The sequence below is a fragment of the Amblyomma americanum genome, chromosome 3 (genome assembly GCF_052857255.1).
Source record: "Amblyomma americanum isolate KBUSLIRL-KWMA chromosome 3, ASM5285725v1, whole genome shotgun sequence".
Lineage (NCBI taxonomy): Eukaryota > Metazoa > Arthropoda > Arachnida > Ixodida > Ixodidae > Amblyomma > Amblyomma americanum.
The window spans coordinates 52,313,874-52,332,328 of record NC_135499.1 but is presented as its reverse complement, the minus strand read 5'-3'; the positions used below and the strand labels follow the sequence as shown (position 1 = coordinate 52,332,328).

At 44.1% G+C, this 18,455-nt stretch overlaps 1 long non-coding RNA gene across 1 annotated transcript; it reads right to left on the bottom strand.

Moving 5' to 3' along the window:
- Positions 1 to 1,512: 1,512 nt before the first annotated feature.
- LOC144122957 (uncharacterized) lies at positions 1,513 to 17,855 on the bottom strand. Its single transcript, XR_013312956.1, has 4 exons — positions 17,485 to 17,855; positions 16,472 to 16,542; positions 12,512 to 12,589; positions 1,513 to 1,639 (listed from the first exon to the last, which is right to left on the bottom strand). It is a non-coding gene; the product is annotated as an uncharacterized LOC144122957 (long non-coding RNA).
- Positions 17,856 to 18,455: the final 600 nt, after the last annotated feature.

Below are 18,455 nucleotides of genomic sequence, written 5' to 3'. Positions count from 1 at the left end.
CACAGGGCTCGTTGCACTGCTCAGCATACAGTCGACCGCATATCTTCGCTGCTGGCCTCCGTTGTCGCGATCTCACCGCTGGCAACCAGTTGTTGCAAATGGGTCGCAAGCCCCAAGGCTAGCGTTGGCCTGGCGGCCTGGGGCACAGCTGGAAACATCCGAAGGTCCTGGCAAAGGATGAGTCGACTGCCAACAGAACAACTTGTTTATTCTAGCATCGCAAAAGAGCAACCGGTCAGGTCGACCGAAGTGGAGAAACGGGCGGCCACGTTACTCGACGGAAGAAATCGAAGCCTCTCTCTTGGCGTCCGGGGCAGCTGCCTTTATACTCTCGGAGTCGAGGGCAAGAAGGAACGGCTCGGGATGAGGCGCACGAGACGGCGACGCACGGACACGTTGAGACGAGAAGTGACGCGTCCACCGGGCCGGCGCCGGTCAGACCTCACCTCCCAGTTGGGGAGCTCCTCTCCCCGGCTGCCGCGCTTTGACAAGCGTGGGCACCAACATGCACACACACACACGCACACAAGACACGTGGCATTGAAACCTGCCTGGACCCGCTTGGCGGGAGGCGTTGCGGCAGCGCTGAACGGGCCAAAATGTCCGCCACTTTGAACGAAGCCCCGGCGTCCGTTGCATCCGCGCCGGCTATACCGCGCGTCGTAGGCGAGACGTAACAACGTGCTTTCCCAGAATATTGCTTGCTTAGCAGTGCTAAACCACCAGCCATTTATTTAGGGTATGTTCGAAGCATTTCACACATAACAGATGCAGTGGATGGAGGTAACGGTAAGCCGGATGGAAACATTGTATACAGAACGATGGTCAGAGCCCTATCGGAAAAATACTCTACTGGGCATTATGGAACCCGGCACCCAACATGTTTGTGGATTATGCTGTTGGACAATGGTGGGTGCCCAACATATTGTTGGGTGGTGGGTATTATGTTGGGTGCCCACCACAGTGGTGGGTACTGGTGAGTGGCGGGTAATAAGGTGGGCACTGCTGGCTGCCCAACATTTTGCAGGTGATGGTGTGTGGCGGGTAATATGGTGGGCACTGTTGGGTGGCCAACATGGTACCAGGTACTGTAAGGTGCCGGGTATTATGGCAGCCATTGCTCAGGTCCAGCTATTATGCCAGGCATAAACAGAATATTGAGCGATGGCCATAACGAGCAAGCTGGGCAGCAGCATGACTGGCATACGCATGGTACTACTGCTTTATACTGGGGCTTGAAATGCTAAACGTTGGGAATTTGATGAAACAGTATATGGAATGGGATACAATAAATTATTACAGATACCGGATATAATTATAATCAGAAGCCATCTAAACTCTATACGATGCATTAAACTAATATTAAGAAGCACAATGACTGCATGATAAACAATAAAAGCACTGCAACCTGCAGAGCATAAATTATAGTGATTTAAAAGGAAAATTTGTGGCTGTTTGCTTGGCCTGTTTGCAAAAAGAGAAATACAACCCGCTACCATCACAGGTTTATTTGTCTGCAAAGCTTGTACGGCACGGCTGCTGGCTTACATCGAGGTGCTCAACAATACTTGTGCACTCATGCACAGCAACGCTCCTGGGACAGCATGGTGTGGGAAGGTCATCAATATCTTGCCCAAGCCTGCAAAAAGGAATGAGGATGATCACATACAGAAATGGCAGCAGTACAAAAGTATTCTTGCCCCGTTATGAATCCTTTGGGCTGCAATTCAGTAAACTACCACAAGAAGTCATTCCCTCAGAGCCTCCACAGTTAAGATCGGCATGTACTAATTAAGGACGCACTGAGGACTCCATCTAATTTTTGTTCTGTGTAAAAACTGAGTCCCAGACTTTGCGGTGCTTTCTGTCTATGTTAATCGCACAGACAACCGAATTTAAAAATAGGACATTTTTTCGCACTACTCGGTTTCCAGTTTCCATTTGTGACGTCAAGACCAGAATAGGCTCCATTATGACTTTTGAAGTGAATGGCGGTGCAGCGTACCTTCAAGCATATGCTCACAATAACTGCCATGAGAGCGCCACAGTTTGCTTCTGAAAACAACTGGTAGTGGTACCTCATTTTATTAGACATTGGCTTCAAAACCTGTTTTCAGTGAAAGTAGGTTCTTTGAAGTTAGAACGCAGGAATTGATCAATACAGACCATCATCATCAGCCTGACTACGCCCACTGAAGGGCAGAGGCCTCCCCCATGTCTCTCCAATTAACCCTGTCCTTTGCCTGCGGCACCCACCGTATGCCTGCAAACTTCTTAATCTCATCTGCCCACCTAACTTTTGGCCGCTCCCTGCTACGCTTTCCTTCTATTTGAATCCGCTCCGTTGTCCTACCAACATTTATTCATTGATTCGTTTATGTTACCCCTAAATGCCCTCTACAGGAGCAGCTGGGATAGTTTTTAATATTACATCAGAGGAAAGATTAATAAAAAAATAAGCATAGCCAAAGGCAAGCAGGCCACTACCACCGCTCCAATTTGTACCTAGCTCAAAAATATGGATACCTTTTTCATCCAACCATTCGTACTTCATCAAAATACAAAAATATGCTTTCAAGTCAGTTTTCAAATGGAACACTTGTCACAAAAAAGAAATTTTCCCTGCAAAGAGGTAAATATGCAAACAATAAACAGGAAAGCAAACTGAAAATACGTGGTTACCTTTAAAATCCTTCAGACCCCAGAAAACAATTTTTTTGCTAGGTATAACTATGGTAGTGTACACAGAATATAAAAAATCTGACCAGGAAATCATTTATTTCTGCTTTAATTACTATGTATGTATTCTACTTATATACTATAAAAAGCATTTAAGCATTAGCTCCTTAGTTTGAGCAAATGTATACAACAGTTAAGATGGCGAAATGGACTAGCTGGTAAGAATTCATGCTCAAGTAAAACAGCGCAAAAAACACTAACACCAAGAGAACAGAAACCTAGTCCCGACTCGCTGTTTAATACACGACAGAAACTTATTTATAACCTCAAGATGTGCAGTGTGGGAAGGCGCGCAATCCAAGAAGGCCACAACTGGACACAAGTTCGTCATCACTGCCGAGCAAAAATGCAGATTCCTTATATTAGTGAATAGAGAGACCGCTGATGCAATCACCTCCATTTCTCCAGATATGAAGAGGCTTCTGACACTTCTCACATTAACTGATCCCAGTGAAGGAATATGAAAGAATAAAATCTTAGTCCTATACAACAAACGGTTACATTTTTTTCTTTCATCCTTTCAACTACGCCGTCCACACGAGGCATAGTACGCAGACAGATGTGAGCCTGCCAGCGTAACTAGACAAAAAATTCTCTTTCTGCTGACCACTGACACCACGGCGTCTGGCTGATATAATGACCACACAACATTAGCACCTATGGCACCGACAATGGCACATAGCCTGCCCTGTGCCTAACACCAAACTCAAGCGGTATGCAATCTTCCTTGGTGCAAGGAACCACACATACTTTGACCTCACGCTCACATTGCTAAGGCCATGAGAGCTTATTTCGGTAGTATGACAGCAACCTTGTGCCCTACTGGCCTATCCTGAGCTGGTGTCTTCACTTGGCCTTGTATCAAACCTGCACGCACAGATGCAACCAAATCTTGTGAACAGCTGGCTATTTCTAATTTTTTAGACCGAAGGGCAATACCATATGATGGTGGCAAAATCTAATGAGCTTTGACTTGAAGTACAAGACATAGCTCTTCACCAACTCCGAATATGTCAACAAGAAACTCAGGATAGGCGCTTTTGTCCTTGGCTAGTAAGCCTTTGCCCTGCAGTAAGCCTAGCAAACATGCCATGCTTTCCCCTCTATAAGAGCATCAAGGAACTGCAGTCTCTTCATCTGGCACTTTAATCACTGAACTCCAATCCCATGCCTTCGTCTTTGAAGACCTTACAAACACGAAGTAGTTGTAACTACAAACTTGTAAGGCAAGGCCTTGCAAACTGCGATAAATGTTTTGGTTCACACACACAAAGAAAATATTACTCAGGATAGAAGCCACACCTGAACCTACCCAAACTCCTTTCTTCCACACGTAAAGGCCCTTCTGTTCGCTCACAAACAATGAATCAAGGTGAAATTGCAAAACCTTGAAGACTGTATCAACAAAAATACCATAGTTGTGGGCAGAAGAGCTTTTGCATGAAGAAAAAGAAAAAAGGAGCTTGCATGCGTTCAAGAGTGGCTCTTATCGTGAGCGATATTTCCCTTGCATGTGTAGACCAAAACATTGAGTGCAGTTTTAAAAGCTTTGCCTTGCAGATGTTTAGGTACAGACACTTCGTGTTTGGAAGGTCTGCCAGCCAGCCTAGAGCCATGGTTGCAATGCTGCAGGTTATAAATGAGCAAGGATAGGGATTCAATTTCAGTGCCGAAGCACCACATGAAGGGATTCTGTAGTTTCTTGATCTATGGCCTTTGCAAAAATTTGAGCCTAAGGAGTTTGCTTCCAATCTGCATAACGAGGCCCTTGTAGCATCGTGGGAAGCCCTAGATTTCAGTGGTGTGAGGATGAGAGCTCCCCTTACCTTCACGAGATTCAGAAAGCTGGCGATAGGTAACGAGACACACACCATGGCCGAGAAGCAAACTTCTTGGGCTCTAAATTTTTGACAGAGGGGGCTAGTATGGAGGTGAGACCAAAACACCTTTGCTGGGTGTATCACCCGACGTCAAACAAAAAACAAACCTGTTTTGTGCTTCACACCAGCATATTCAAAGGTGGTAAAGAGGGGTATTGTGGTCTCATGCCTGAAGTCAGTGCCCACGAGGCCTTGCCACTGTCAGACTGCCTCTAGCTTTGGCCTTCAGCATTTTTGGTCTCTTTATGATGAAGCCGGCAAGCTCACACTTGTTACCGCATTGTGCCACGTGTGGACGGCAGAGGGAAAAGGATAAAAGTAAAAAAACAGCTTAAGCGCTTGTTCCATGGTGCTAAGATTTTAATCTTTCATCTCGGCCAGTAATGTGGGAAGTGTGGACAATGTTCCATATCAGCAGAGGTGGGGATGACTGCATCAGCTTTGCCTCTGTTCACCTGTATGATAAAGGAATCTGCATGTTTGACTTGTAATGTCAGTGAACACATGTCCAGGTGTAGCCTTTTGGTTTGCGTGTTTTTTCCACAGCGTGTTTTTTGGCACAATGATTTATACACAAAAGCGCAGTTCTGAAATGCTGTGGGGAGCAGAAAACTTCATTTGACATCATATTTTGCCGCCATGTATTCTAGAATTTTGCCAATACTCTCCTAAGGGGCTGCAACATAAAGGGCAACGAAAAGGGTTCAGCTTAAGTTTAGGACAATGCAGTGAGCTATGGAAAGAAAAACGATAGGCATAACATTTAAGTGACTGAAGCAGGCAGAACGGTGAGGAAAAAATGTGAGTTAATGACATCCTAGTCGAAATCAAGAGGAAGGAATGGGCTTGGGCAGGGCATGTAATGTGAAATCAAGATAACTGCTGTTCCTTAAGGCTAACGGAGTGGATTCCAGGGAAGGTAAGCATAGCAGGGGGTGCCAGAAGGTAAGGTGGGCAGATAAGAATAAGAAGTTTTCTGGGATACGGTGGACACAGCTGGCAAAGTAGATACATGGGAGAGACCTTTACCCTTCAGTGGGCATAGTCAGGCTGATGGCGATGATTCAAGTTATGCGAGAATTTGGGTTATTGTTGTAGTATGCACTTTGATCCAGTTCACTCTTCAGTTTTTCTTGCACTGTTGGCCACACTGTAAAGCTGCTTTTACACTGTTTCTACCATTGCTCGCAAAAAGGGACAAAGGGAAGAATCCTGTTTTCTGTCTCAACTTGTGTTTTACTCAGCTCTGCCTTAGAGGGTATGAGCTTACGACGCTGTCGTTTAACCAGATAAGACTGCGAAAAATAAATCGCCACTTCTTTCATTATTCTAGAAATATGAGCTCAACATATGGTCCCGCTTAAAGGAGCGCTAAAGAGGAATTCTGAGGTCAACTTTTTATGATGGGAACTCGATCTACACGCTGCAAGCTTTTTTAGGAACTTTGAATTGTTCTGTGAAGCCGATTTCCCTATTACATCGGATGCAACGTCCCGTTTCCCACCTTTTTTTTTCTTTAATTGACCGCGAGTAGGAGCCAACCAATGCGAGGTGTGCCTTACAGTCAGTCACATGGAGGCTTGCCACTTGCCATTGCCGGTGTGATACGCAGTAATACATGGAATGATTTGTGAAAACAAACAGTCCATGCGGATTTTTTTTTTCTGTGGGCGTAATTCGCAGCTATACTGTCTGCAACTAAAACTATTCATAGAAACCTGAAAGCAAAGCAAAAGCAAGAGCACTATGTGACTGGCTGAAGACACTCCCTGCGCTAGTTGACTCCTACTCTCAGAGGTCAGTTAAAAACAATGGTGGGAGCTAGGACATCTAATCCAATTTAACAGAGAAATCGAAATCCGCTGCACAGGACCATAATTCGAAAGTTTCCAAGAATGCTCGGAGCATGTAGACAGAGTTTTCACGAAAAAAGACTAGCTCAGAATCCTCTATAATGCACCTTTAAAGAACTGCATAGCATCTCAACATTTCAGACACTTTCCTTGCGGCACTTCCAAAACACAGTGAACGCAAATAAATTCTGAACAGACCATAATACCAGTAAAAGATCATCTACATATCTCACCATTGTTAAAGTCTGGACATCCCATAAGGCAATTGCTAGCCCTTTTGTGAATGTTGCTATAGTTGCATACAGATCAAGAGAGAAGCAGCAGATACCGTTCAAAGGAGGCCCTCCAGCCAATGATGTCGAATGATTTTCCATACGCCGTGGTTAATTTGCTTTCGTCTGCCTCCCCCTAAGACGCCGCCCTAGCACGACTAAGAGGATTAACCACATCTTGAGAATAAGTCCTCACCATTGGCTGGTTGGCTGGGTGGCATCATTTGAGGGGTATTTGCCACTTTGTTTCTGAATTGCACCCAACTATAGAAAAATTTCCCGAAAGGTGTTATACTCGGCGAAAAATCAGAACCTCAATCTTGCACAACCACTGGCTTTAAAACCTCCCAATTTTTTCACATTCACTATGCACCACGAGTGTCTGAAGTGTTTAGATTCAAGCTAGTCCCTTGAATACGATGTGTTACACTGATATGCCTAGAATAGCGACAGAAGTTGTGCATATTTATTTTCCGCAGCATTAACCTGTTGCACGAGGTAAAGAATCTTCCTCCTATAATTCTGCTGTTGTCAGCACCTAACAACTTCAGACAGAGCCAAGTAACATACAAGTCGAGAGCCTTCAAAAAGCAGGCTTCCCTTACCCACTTTCCAAGCAGCGGCAAAAACAGAGCTGGAGTGGTAGAAAGTTCCTAACAATGTGACAGAGACTGAGCACATAACTAGATCAAGTATGTGGCACTACCAAAAATAGTATTCAAAATTTCTCTTAGCCCCCCAAAAAAGTGGTGGCAAAATATGTCGAGCTAGTGTTCTTCAGCACCCCCCTCCACCCATCCACTTATTAAAGGTCAATTTAACTGTTTTTAATTTTGTCACCCCCCTTGCATTTTACTTTAGGTTGTGATTACTTAAGGTGGATATATACACATTTATGTCATTGCTTGCCAATTGACAGACTTAAGCGTTAAACCATCTTCGAATTCCTTAAAAAACATCATACTTTATTACATTACTAAGGTAGATCTTTTGCCAACTTGTTTTTTTAAAAAAAAATTTCCATGCCACCGCAGCCATCTTAAGTTTCAAAACTCGTGTAACAATAAATAACTAATAAACTCGAAAAAAGGTAGAAAACTGCTATTTTTAAATTTTTGATCTAATTTTATGTTCTCACAGTAGTCATTACAACTACTTTCTAAGTTGTCTGGCAGACAAAGAAGCCAAAAAATGTTTCAGCGATTAGAAACCGTAAGCAGACAGAAAAAAAATTTCTGAATTTGAGTAAAATTGCTTTGTGTGGCATATTCAGCTGTGAATTCATTGTGAGGTGATACTAGTAAAAATATGAAAAGTAGTAAGCTGCACATTACCATTGAAAGCAATTTATTCTGGAGAGTGATTGAAGTAATTGTTGTATTAAGCGAGAAAACTGTTGAAAGCTGAGCACCGATGCCAATCTCCAACATTGCTCTGTGCCTGCTCTTTACTGCTGTGCATACTAGAGCCGGTTGCAAACCATACCGTATTTACTCGAATCTAACGCGGCCTCGATTGTAATGCGCACCCAATTTTCGTAACCCCTCCCCCCCCCCCCCCCCCCGAAAAAAAAAAAGTTCTATGATTGTAACGCGCACCCATTTTCCTTCGCAAAAAAAAAGTGCCACGCACCTCACGCTTTCACACACTAATACAACTTTCTCTCGTTTGGAAAAACAAAGGTTTAATCTCGATGCGCTAAAGTTGCGATAATAAAACACACACACACACAAAAGGAAACGGCTTATCTTGCCAAGATTGTTTTCACTGGTCGTCGCTGTCAGACAACTCCTTATCACTGTCGACGGACCAAAGCATTTCATCCTCGGTGTCGTCCATGGCATTCGATATACCACATTTTTTAAAGGCCTTGCTGACCATGGCAGACGGTATCGTGCACCATGCATCTTTCGCCCATCCAGTGAAGTCTTGCAGCGAGGGACGCTTAATTCTGTTGCTGGGAGTGAATTCATGGCTGCCATTCACAAGCCATTCGGTGTAGAGCGCCCGAATCCTGTCTTTAACCGGCTTGTTTAAACAAACATCGAGCGGCTGGAGCTGCGATGTCATGCCGCCGGGTATCACGACAAGGTCGGTGTTGCATGCAGCGAGCTTGTCCTTGATGCGTTCGTCGAGATGGCACCTGAACGCGTCAAGCACAAGCATCGCACGCAGGCCCAAACTTCCGCCGGGTCTCTTGTGCCAGACGTGATCGATCCAGTCGGCGACCAAGTCAGTCGCCATTCAACCTTTTTCATTTGTGCGCACAATCACGCCACTCGGAAACACGATTCCTTTCAGGAGCGTCTTGTGTCTGAATATAAGATACGGGAGCAGCTTGTGTCCATCCGCGGTGCAACAAAGCATTGCGGTGACGCGTGTTTTTTCGTGGCCGGAAGACAACACGCGCACTTGCTTCGCCTTCTTCTTTTCAACAGTAGTGGTGGCAGGCATGTCGAAATAGAGCGGTGTCTGATCGGCATTTCCAATCTGGCCGAGATGGTAGCCGTTCCTGCGGCGCAAATTCAAAATGTACCGCTGAAAACCATGCAGCTTTTCTTCATACTCCTCGGACAACTTCTGGCATATCCCTGTCCGCCTTCGAAGAGAAAACCCTTTTCTCTTCATAAAATTTCACAGCCAGCACCTGCTTGCTTTGAAGTCGCTCCGCGTGAGCCCCGTTTGTAGGGCTAACAGCATCGCCCGGACTTTGAGCAGATCAGTCGTCACTGGCCGCTGCGCCGCTCGCTGCTCTTGCACGTATTCTGCGCGCCGCTCTTCTATTTCGGCGAACCGGCCCTGCTTCGGTCCACTGAAACCCTTTCGTGTAGCCTTGCTGGGGAAAATCTTTTCCTTCTGCTTGCGCCAGTTCCGCACGCATGTTTCTGGAACTCCCGCGCGCGTGATGCGGCCCGATTTCCGTCCGTCTCTGCACGCATGATGACTTTCCTTTTAAATGCGGCATCATGATGAACTCGACGTATCTTCGCTGTCGACACGTCCATGCTGGTAGATCAAACGCAGAAAACGGGAAGACTAAGCACGAGGAGGATGCTACTGCAGCTAGGCTGGCTAGGCATAGACAGCTAGGCTCGAAGTGCGTACGAGGCGGCCATTTTTAAATGCCGATGGCGATATATCGGAGATTTAGTGTGGTACTCGATTCTAACGTGCACCCAATTTTTGGACCCGATATATCGGAAAAAAGGTGCGCGTTAGATTCAAGTAAATACGGTATATAAGCAGCGCTGCAAGGTGCTGCAAATGAATGTTCCTATGTTTGTGGGTTGAAAGACCTGCTGGCATGTTCATCCATGTTTTAACACTTGAAACAACTGGGTCACTGAATACGATGCAATTCTAGCATGCACAGTTGAAGTACTACGGCTGTTTCACACGTAAAGAGAAACTGGGAGTGCGACACCACTGCGCATTGAGAACCACTGCAGCCGAGAGCCGGCTAGAATGGGCGCATGTTTATTGTGCATTCGCCTTTGCCATCAATTCTCCCCAGCTGCCAGCAGCAGTGCTTTGCGAAGTGCGGCAGCCATCCACTCCCAGTTTTCCCTTAAGTGTGAAAGAGCCCGCACATGAAGACGATGTGATGAAACACTAGTGTTCTTTCCAAGGCGCTCTTTTAAACTGCTTAGTGAGTTCAATTTGTTCTCCTTGAATGACTCCTTCAAGGAAGCAGAAGGCAGCACCACCATTTCATAGTGCTTCTCGCATCGGCACAATGAGGAGCGTGGCTGCAGTGGTCTTCGGTCCGCATCTAGTTACCACGATGGCTGACTTGATGCTTCTGCTATGCGGCCAATTAATTTTTATTTTTTGTAGATCCCTTGAGATCTCTGTAGTCCAGAAGCTGAGAGCATTCAAGCCCAGCACACCTCCTGTAGCACTGCTTATACCTGCACTTGCAGCTGGCTCCAGCATGCACTGCATTGAGGAGCAGCCATAGAGCAATTTCACAGTAGGGCATTGGCACTGACCTTGCAAAATTATACTTTTTTAGAACAAAAATTACTCGAATTATTCTTGTTTTTTTTTCTTTATTGCCTGGCTTTAACACAGAAAATTGCACATAACAAACAATCAACAAAAGACAAACTTGTAACAATAAATGCAACTGAATGGTATTGTGCAGCTTACTACCTTTAATATGATTACCAGGACCACATCACTATGCAACTGACAGCTGAATATGCCGCAGAAAGTAACTTTTCTTCAATTTAGAATTTTTTCTGGCACGGCTTAGGTTTTCTCATCGCTGAAACATTTTATAGGCTGCTTTGTCATCCATACAACTTCTGTGGGGCCATAAATTTTGGTAAAGAATTTCAAAATTGGATAGCTTTGCACCTTTTTCAGTTTAAAAATAAAGAAAAATGAAATAATTTCAAATTTTTGTATGTGAAACATAATGTCTAGTCTAAGAAAATTGATAGCCATGCGTTCTTTATTCAGCCAAATGAAAAGTGATAGTGCATGCATGTGGTACTTCAGATATTATTAGCACATTTGCCTTTCCACTGTGCAGAAAACATAAAAGACCATGCACCTGCATAGTGCTTCACATGTTTATGATGTGCATGAGTGCACGTCTGCGTGAGCGCATACTAAAAATAATAAAAAAACAGTTCACAATTTAATAATGCCCGCAGCAAGCCCAAAGTAGCTGATTCGGTGGCTGAAGCGAGAAAGAAGCTGCTTCACCAGCCGCATAGCAAGCATACACAGTATGAATGCAGTTGTGAGCTTTGCGGTTCTGATCTTGCTGTGTACAATGGCTACACACAGCTAAAGTGCACAGAATGCCCATCGAAAGCTTCAGCGCTGATGTTTGCAGCTAACATTTCTTTCACTTATCCCTTTTACGCAGTTTTAACTACGATACAATTCGCACTGTTGGCTATGCTCGCCATGCTGCCTTCGCATTTCGATGCTAATGGCCCCATATGGCGAAATAGCGTTCCTCCAGAAAGCTCACGAGTACGTCACTCGCTATCATGGCTCAAATCTACAATGGACGTTACCACGTGTTCCTCGCTTTTCTTACACATATATCTACAAGAGTTCTTCTCTGGTAAAAAATGACATATGTGCTTTCACGTGATCCTACCCTACCAGTCTAGACTGAGTATTTCCCTTTGATGCCTTTTTAAGATGGGGCCACAGCACAATGTTTTTTGGCAAAAACAAGCTGGGATAATGATTCTTATAGTAATAGAATAAACTATGTGCATTTTTTTAAAGTAAATCGAACATGCTTGAGCAAAATCTGGGTCAGATGGCTTGAATGACCCAATTTCCAGTTTATAAACTAAAATTCACCATCAGAAAGTTATTCAGTCTTGCCACATGTCAGCTGCACAAAAAACATGCACAGAGGTCTCATCAACCGGTGTCTGCTGACATTGCTATTTTTGTGTTGTGTACCCAGATATCTTTCATCCAATCCACTAGAGACATCATGATACTTATGTGAGCACACTTATCAGTTGTGTTATAGGCTGCACCTTTCCCAAACAATGATGAATGAAGTCTTCAGCATACTTTTCTGTAAATACATCACAGTGAAGGGATAAGGAAAGGCAGCTGCTCTACTAACACAAGAATACATAAATGATCATGCACCACAGGTAAATTCTCCTCCAACTGCAGCAACAAACCAAAATGTCATTAAAAATTTAGGTGCTCTTTGGTTGACACGAGAAAGATTTACTGGCTGAAATTATAAAAAGTTATGGTATTAGTGTGGCCACACCTGAATGCGCTGGTAAAGCAGTCAGACCCCTTGATATGGCACAGCTGTGCAACAAGCAGGCAGTGATATTCTTGCACTCTGCAGCAAAAAAATGAGATAAGACCATCGTAATCAGAAGCATTCATAGCAAATAAAAAACTATAGACACTATAGCATATACAAAAAGGTTTTTGGGGTGGTTGGTTCAGCATTTTCCAAAACAGCGCTCGCAGAGACAGACAGAAGGATGAGATGCACCACACACATTGCACTGAATAAAGAATTTATTTTTATTCATCAAGCATTGCAATATATACAGTGCAGATAAAAGAGCCAACAATCAGTCCCGTCACATGCTCCATCATTATTCTCATTTTTCCCTTTCCAGAAATACCCTTTCTTTCACTAGAAGTGATAGGGCTGCGCTGCTCTCGCATGTGTCTTTATAATCATATTATATGCAATACAGTGATAGTTGACTGAAACCGAGACCAAAAAGCACAGAAAATTATTGAGCATAAAGCAGCGTTTGATTATAAAGAGACATGCTTAAGTAGCACCTCCCTATCGCTACTAGCAGAAGAGGCATTTTTGGAAGAGGGAAGGTGAGGGTAACGAGGAAATGAGAGAGGGCTGATTGTTGACTGTTTTATCTGCACTGAACATATAGAAATGCTTCATGAATAAAATTTAGTTGCCAGTTCAACGCAGCGTGTGCATGTGCATCATCATTCTGTCCACATCTTCCAGCACTGCTCAGAATAATATATACAAAAGCTGAAGTATATTCAGCACAAGAGGTTTTCCTCTTAAGATGGCCCATACAACAACAGCTTTTTTTTTTGCTTTTCATCACAACATTCAACACACTGACCACACTCCCCACGTCAGGTAGTCTGTAGACTGTCTTTAACCTTTTATAAAGTGCAAGCTGTATGCATGTCACACCATAGATGGTCTTGAGGGGAACGTGTGCTCTATTTCTTACGGCCCTTGCAAAGGGGTCTGTTTCTGCCTCCTGCCACATCACGGTGGGGTCGCCACTGCCCCACCGCTGCATCCGCCATTACCCCGGGAGGAGAAGGCGCACTCACTCCAAGTTTGGCCCGCGTCATTAGTAACCATTAGGCCTTTATGTTTCATCCTTTGCACTGTATGCAAAGACTGTGAATCAGGCCCCCTCTTTTGTTTTGCCATGTGAGAAATCTGAAACAACGGATTAATGTTTGTGCATGCTCACCTTGTCTGACTGTGCATGATAGCATGTATTCTTCGAGCACAAACGTCAGCTGTTCTACCTCTTACATTTCACTAAAAAGCAAGACTATCAGCCTTTGTAGTTCATCTTCTGGCAGGTTAGCATCAGTGTGCAGAATGATGTGCCATGTGGAGCATTAGCATGGCAAGTTTCAGAAAGTAAAGAATTTTTCAGCATTACTATAGCACCTGAAATTTCAGGCACAGCTGTTTTAGCTGTGCACAACAGTGGCATTAGCAAGAATTCATTGTGCACCCCAGAAAAGTGCATCATATAATTCTCAAATGGAATGGGCACTGAAAAAACCCAACACTGGCCACAGGAGCGCGGTGCAATGACAGCACGTTGCACGCACATAACGTCCAAGAGGCGTAAATCTGCTCCTCTTGGAAAGGCAATTTGAAGTTTGCCGGTTTCTGACGACCGTCCATTCCACCAGATGACTGTGCAAAAATTAGTTGTTGAAAATAACTGCCAGCACGAGCTAACTGCCAGCAAGGCAAAGTTCGGAGCTGCGCTTTCAATAAAATCGGCCTTCACTAGCGAACAGACTTATCTCAGAGGCAATGACAGCCAGTGTCACACATTGTATTCTCCTGCATTTGTACAGCCTCCTCATCACTTTTGATAAACCTCCCAAGAACATGAACTTTCTTCATATCATTCAGGAAACAAAGAAACACCTCAAAAAGCTTATTTTTCTCAACCTAGCATAGTTAAATTAAAACACACTGCAATGTTTTATGCTAGCTGGTTTAGCTTATGTTGTAACGAGCTGAAAATAAGGTTTGTGATGCTGACATGTTAATAAAAGTCCCCGAATTAAAAAAAATAGAGGGCATTGAAAATTCAACTGCATGCAAGGCTGGCCATAATCTGAGCCCTTCTTTTACAAAAATGTTTAAATGAAATATTTTATTGGTAGCTTCTTCAGGATATGCCGCAAGTTAAATGTATACCTCGACAGCAAAAAAAGGGCGCTCTTTATGATAGCTTAGGCCATTCATCGGACATAATTTCTGAAATTGCAATACTCAGCACGCGTCACTATCTGTGCCAGCACACAGAACTTGTAATGTTGCTTTCTGGGGACGTTAGGCAGACGAGAATGCCTACAAGCAAACTTACGCTCAACTCGAAAACTGCTCATTGGGAAAACCCATGTCCTCAAACAGCTACCAGTTCGGTGGCAGCAATAACAGCAACATTACAGTTTTTCCTGATACTTGCTAACACATTAGTCATTAGTATTCCTTCGAGGTATCGATACAGGCCTCTCATTTATGGAAGTTGGGAAGTTATGAGGGGTAAAATAATTCAGGACACGTGAAAATCGATATAAGCGTAATTATGTATTATATACGTTGCCCTGCAATATTTATTTGACAGTCAAATGTTAGTGTATGTGAGTCTGACTTTCCGCTCTACAAGTATTGTCTCAAGCCAGCAGCCAAAAATGGCGGTACAGGATTTACCACTTGCACGTTGCGAACACTTCTGCCCCGAAGGTACATTTTTATGAGGTGAGCTCAAAACTTTCACTTCTGAGTTTTCCTTCTCTTCCCCTTAGCATTAAGTGTCATTTAATCATGGACCATGCGACATATGCAAGAAAATCATCAGAGTACTTCCTTCTGGATGAGGGATGAGAATGACTCCTGCTTTTAAATATTTTCACCGAGCACATTTTGTGATGATTCTGTGCGCATGTAGGCTGCACTGAGGACATGCAGGCTCAGCATTCTTTGTTTTTTTTTTTAATTTCGGTGCTACGCTCACCATGAACCAGCGGCCAACAGCACGAACCAGGTGAATGCCACCCACAACCGCAGATGCAGGCAAGAGGCAAGCGGTGGGTTCTTCATGCCTCTAGTGGCATGAGAGAAAAACTTCTGGAGAAAAACTCCCATTGCTTCTGCGGTGATTGTAAAGGCCGTAGGAAAGAGCGAAGCGGTCCCCTCGACACCAGCTTGGCTTGATATGCATACAAATGGTAAAAGTGCGTTCAGAATGGTTCTGGAAATCCAATGATATCATTTTCACGTCCTTTTGACCACACGTTTTGTAGAAGAACGGCGAACACATTCGCACCATTGACTTCGTTTCTTTAAAAAGACCTCAAGTGCGGTGCCTATGTTTTATCGACCTATAAGAACACTTGTAATATATTTGAAGATTGCTTCGAGGCAGTTTACTGATGGAAAAGCCTGAAAAGGTCAACAATTTTTCCTAATTTATTTTCCCACCAGTGCGGGCCACATCAAACTGAACACCCGTAATCCTTATTGACGTACTTCATGTCCACCTCTCATGTAATACCCCAAAATGGGGCCTTTCAGTACCTATACATAAATAAACAAGTAAATACCCATGCTTGTAAATACACACAGAACACCAGGGGGAACATCACCAAAAGAGGAAAACATTCTGAATGGTTGGTTTCAATGTTAGGTAGTAATGAGCATGTAAAAATATGTTATGTAGATGTATCATTCGTTTGCCGACACTTGAAGCAAAAGGAACGCGAGTCCCGTATCCTACAAAGGGTTCAACTTTTTCATATACTGTAATGGCTCAAATGCAATTCGTTTAAACTAGCATTATTATCCAATGTGTACTGAAATCCAAAAGGTTAATTCAATGCTGTCCTGAAACAAGCCATAAAAGAACACTGTTGGAATTCACGCGCCCCTTTTCATTCCATACAACTTCACAAAGTTTACTTTTAAGAGGAGGCAAGATCCGTGCTGTAGGCTCCAAAGTGGATGAAGACAAGCCACATGCAGACATTCACCTGCGAAAACTCGTTATTAGAGAGCATAGTGATATAAGAAATGAAAGAATGTGTCACAACATTGATTCCCCTCAGTTATGAACAGAGAAAAAGAGAAAACTATGATATTTAACCGAATCAGCTCCCCTAAAATTGCAGTCTGTCAGCACAAGTACTCCGATTATCATGAAAACTGCCAAAACCTATTAAAGTACCAAGTAAATACCAGAATAATAAAGGCAACACATACAAAATGTGAGTATGTGTGAAAGGATTCAGCAGGCATTAATTACGCATTGTAGCACGCAACAGCCATGACACCTTTTATATTCCAACCATGATGAAAATTTACACGACCAAATAGACGCAAAAACACAAAAAGCTTGACAAACGAGTGTTCAGTTTATAACAGTGATCAGCAAATGGTAGACAAGACTTGTGCTGAAGCTTCTCCACATATTAAAAATATGGAAAGAGAAGCCCATTCCTCTATTTTATGGCATTCCTTTTGTGAAAAGAACCACACAGGCGAACTGAATGGACATGCGCTGAATGGTAATGCATCTTTTCAGCTAGTTATAAGCATTGCAAGCGAATAACTGGCCGAGTTGCACAATCGCAGCATTTGACAGCTGGCCTGCAAGTACTCTCGTTGCCGCTTACTTTAGTACTAACTGAGAAATTTACATTGCGCTAAACAGGCGCACTAAAGTTTCCATTCAACGGATTCGCAGCAGGCACGTAGCATATATTATAATCTGTGACATCTTTCTGTGGCTGCGAAGCAGAAAATACGAGCGCGAAACGCCGGCTCCCACAAGCGCGCTGCACGCACGCGCTCACGAACCAACGACACAAGCCTGTGAGCCGGCGGTGAGCTCGTAGCTTCCGCTGCATAGTCACTCCTAAAGAGGCAACAACGTCACAGAAAGCTGCGCCCGAGTCTAGACAGAGCATTCTTACTTTGAAAACGCCCTTCGTGTCGAAGTCACCGGCACCGAACCACTGGCGCAGACATCGGCACAAGAACTGGTACACAATGAGCACATTCTATCACTTAAGAAGCACAGTAACAACGTCCATGCACTGCGATTTCAAAAGTGAGACTGAGCACCGTTCTTTGCGACGACCTAGAACAAAGGGCACACTGAGTGGAAGAAGCTTCGTCGGCTGCCTCTGACCCGGTTCGCCACGTACAACGCGTTTACAGCGGTAAGCGAACCTACACCCTTCTGTGATTAAATACGCGCACGAGCCATACTATAATGCAGGACGGTACTGCACAAAACGCTGAAAACCCGCCCGACCTCGCTACACTTGCGCAAACTGGCGCGCACGCCATAATAGACGGGAAAATAACATCGACGGTATAGTGACGGGGGTGACGAAATTCTCTGGCTGGCCTGGCTCCCTGCCTGGAAAAAATGAGCGATGCTGAGTTTCAGTTTCGGTGTCTTGCGAAACGACTGGTATTTCTTCACGACGGACACAGGGAAAGTTTACACAAAGACTTTTGCCGGTATTCTACCACTTTGGAGGGCGCAAAATTGCCCGCAGTGACTAATATCGCGCGGAAAAGCTAACGATGCAACGATATTTGTATGCTTGGATGGCGGTTCAGAATTAATGCTTGAGGACACAGTGTCTTGATAGATCCGCAACGCGCATTCGCGTGGTACGAATTCTGTCCACTATTTCGTTTGCCCTGCGGCTTTCTCCGCCTTCTATTTTTTTTTTTGGAGGGGGGGGATGGAGGGGTCTGCGTTGCATCTATTGGGATGTTTTGTGCATTCCACACTTTCTTAGCTGCAGTCTAGACGTTATAAAGACGAGGCGTCGTTCCAAATTATTTTGTCGGCAGCTGCAAGTATAGAGAATGTTGAAGTCAGCGTCGAAGTGGGAGTATAAAGACCGCAATTCCTCGTATGCAGTCA